Source organism: Piliocolobus tephrosceles, chromosome 5, assembly GCF_002776525.5.
Source record: "Piliocolobus tephrosceles isolate RC106 chromosome 5, ASM277652v3, whole genome shotgun sequence".
In the NCBI taxonomy this organism is placed as follows: Eukaryota; Metazoa; Chordata; class Mammalia; order Primates; family Cercopithecidae; genus Piliocolobus; species Piliocolobus tephrosceles.
The window spans coordinates 133,089,772-133,093,293 of record NC_045438.1 but is presented as its reverse complement, the minus strand read 5'-3'; positions in this window follow the sequence as shown (position 1 = coordinate 133,093,293).

The window sequence follows — 3,522 nt, the reverse complement described above, 5'->3', positions numbered from 1 at the left end:
TATAACTTATTCAAAAGTGAACTTTAAAAAATCAGTTTTAAACTAATTAAAAAATGATTTGTATTTCTAAACCATAACAATTTGATTTTTTAGAAATCAACATAGTTTGATGAAACTATGGTTGTTTTTTCTTTTCTTTCTCGTTTTATATATTTGTAGGACTTTAAGATATTTACATGCAAACGAGAACAGTCCCAGACAATAAAAATAACTTAGGCTTTAAATATTTCTGATGTGATGTTATGCAAACACTTTCATTCCCAGGACCCCAAAGGTCAATATGTTGAACATACATTTTAAACTTGCAAGTCCATTCAGCAATATATATTGAGCATCTGTGATCTCTAAGGCATGGCTTTTAGGTAAACAAAACAGACAAGATATGTTTGTTCATGGAGCTTATGTTCTCACGGGACAAACAGGGTAATGTGATAAAAAGTGTGGAAAATTCCATTAGAGAGGGTAGTGAGGGAAGACCTCTGAGGAGGTAACATCTGTGCTAAGGCCCAAATGATGAGAATTCCAGGAAATGATCCTAGCACATGCAGAAGCAGAAGGATGCTCAGAGCAGTTGCAGAAGACCAAGGGGCAGGAAAAGTAGCTTCAGAAAAGGTAGCAGGGCAGCATCTGTGTGCTTCAGCGTGAGATACTCCGCACCTAACCAGAAGTGCAAAACATAGGGCTGGGTGCAGTGGTTCATGCCTGTAATCTCAGCTCTTTGGGAGGCTGAGGTAGGAGGACTGCTTGAGCCCAGGAGTTTGAGACCAGCCTGGGCAACTTAGGAAACCGGGTCTCTACAAAACATAAAACAATTAACTGGGCATGGTGGTGTGTGCCTGTAGTTCCAGCTACTCAGGAGGCTGAGGGGGAGGATCACCTGAGCCCAGGGAGATTGAGGCTATAGTGAGTCATGATTGCACAACTACACTCCAACCTGGGCGATAGAGTGAGATCTTGTCTCAGAAAAAAAAAGTGTGAAAAAAAAAAGCCAATGATACCAAGAGCTGGCCAAAATGTGGAACAGTTGGAACTCTCATACTTTGCTGGTGAGAACATACAGTCACTTTGGAACACAGTTTAGCAGTTTATTTTGAAGTTAAGCATACACACATTTGCCATACGACTCAGCAATTCTGCTCCCAAGACAAATAAAAACATGTGTCCACAAAAGGAGTTGTACAAGAGTGTTCACAGCGACTTTTTCATAACAGCCTGAAACAATAAACAACCATAATGTCCATCAAGAGGAGAATGAATAAATAAACTGTAGTATAACCATCTAGTGGAATACAATACAGCCATAAAAAGGAACAAATTACTTAATATGTGCAAAAACATGAACAAATCTCAAAAACATTATGTTGAGCAAAAGAAGCCAGATACAAAAGAGTACATACTGTATGACTCCATTTATGTAAAATTCTAGGAAATATAAATCTAATCCATACTGATAGAAAGCAGACTGGACCAGGTAGGGATGGGCCCTTGCTTGGCAGGTAGGTATTGATTGCAAAAAGAAACAAAGACAGCCAGTGCAGTGTCTCATGCCCGTAATCCCATCACTTTGGGAGGCTGAGGTAGGCAGATGGCTTGAGTCCAGGAAGTCAAGACCAGCTTGGGCAACATGGCAAAACTCTGTTTCTACAAAAAGAAAAAGAAAAAAAAAAAAAAGCCAGGTGTGGTGGCTCGCACCTGTAGTCCCAGCTACTTGGGAGGCTGAAGTGAGATGATCACTTGAGTCTGGGAAGTGGAGGCTTCCCTGAGCTGCAATCTCACCACTGCACTCCAGCCTGGGCGACAGAGTAAGTCCCTGTCTCAAAAGAAGAAAAAGAAGGCCGGGAGCTGTGGGTCATGCCTGTAGTCCCAACAGTTTGGGAGGCCAAGGTGAGTGCATCACCTGAGGTCAGGAGTTCAAGACCAGCCTGGCCAACATGGTGAAACCCGGTCTCTACTAAAAATACAAAAATTAGCCAGTGTGGTGGCAGGTGCCTGTAATCCCAGCTACTCAGGATCCGAGGCAGAAGAATTGCTTGAACCTGGGAGGTGGAGGCTACAGTGAGCAGAGGCCGTGCCACTGTGCTCCAGCCTGGGCAACAGAGCAAGACTCCATTTCAAAAAAAAGGAAAGGAGAGGAAAGGAGAGGAAGGGAGGGGAGGGGGGGGGAGGGGGCCGGAGGCCCGGGGAGGAAAAGAAAAGAAAGGAAAAGAAAGAAAGATAAGAAAAAGAAACGGGGAAACTTTTAGAGTGGAGGAACTAATCTATATTATCATAGACATTACATAGGTAAACATTTGTCAAAACTCATCAAACTATATACTTAAATGGGTGCATTTTATTGTATGTAAATTATGCCCCCGTAAAGTTGATTTAAAACACACAGTGTGTGTGTGTACTTACTAGTCTGGTACATTATGTTTCTACTTCTGTCTGTTTTTTTGTTTTTTGTTTTTTGAGACAGTCTCGCTCTATCGCCCAGGCTAGAGTGCAGTGGTGCAATCACAGTTCACTGTAACCTTGAACTCCTGGCTCATGATCCTCCTACTTAAGCCTCCCAAGTTGCTGGGACTACAGGTGCGTCCAATCACACTGGGCTAATTAAAAAAAAAAAAAAAATGTAGAAACAGCATGTCCCTATATTGCCTAGGCTGGCCTCAAACTTCTGGGCTCAAACAATCCTCCCACTTCAGCCTCCCAAAGTGCTGGGATTATAGGCATGAGCCACCACATGGGGCCTCTCTGTATTTTCTAGAAAATAGCTTGCAAATAATTGTTGGTTACCCGCTCTCTATTTTCCCTTTATCCCCTGCACCAAAGTGAATTAAGCCCGTCACCTGGAATTTGTAACTATTAAGGCCAACTCCATCATCTCAGCCCTTGCCACAGAGATGTTTGTTTGTTTCCATTTTACAGGGGAATCTTAGAGAAGGTTTTTGTAGAATGGGAGGTGTCAGGAGAAAGCCCCAGAAGTGGGTAAGGAGTGTAAGTATGGTAAGGTGGTAGTTATCTTGCAGGGAGATACACCTGGAAGTTCAAAGAGAAGCATGGAGGCCCTCATGGTTTGCTAAGGAACAGCTCGTAGGGCCTGGCACTAGGAAAGGGCCCAGGCTCCGTTTCATAAGGCAATCCCCTCACTACCTGCCCCTTCACAGCAAGGAGCCAGATTTGTCTACCATCCCAGCCTAGTGCCCAGAGATCTGAGGGCTGCCATTGCATAGCTAGATGCTGCTTTCACCCTGGCATGCAAACCACCAACAGGTATCTCCCAAGCCTGGCAACGTGCAGGGTGGTAAGCTGGCTCCGCTCAGGGAGATGCTGAGGCACCAGTGCCTCGTCTTCTGAGACTCACTTCTGACGGCAGGAACTGGGCCGACCCTTGAACTGAAGCTGGCTGTGTGGCCTGGTCACTCCCCAAAACTATTTAGTAAACTCTCATCACAGTTTTGCTGTCCTGTCCAGGTCCTGTGGGCACAAAGCAAAACTAATTTTATCCCAAAGCCGGGTGTGGTGGTGGGTGCCTGTAGT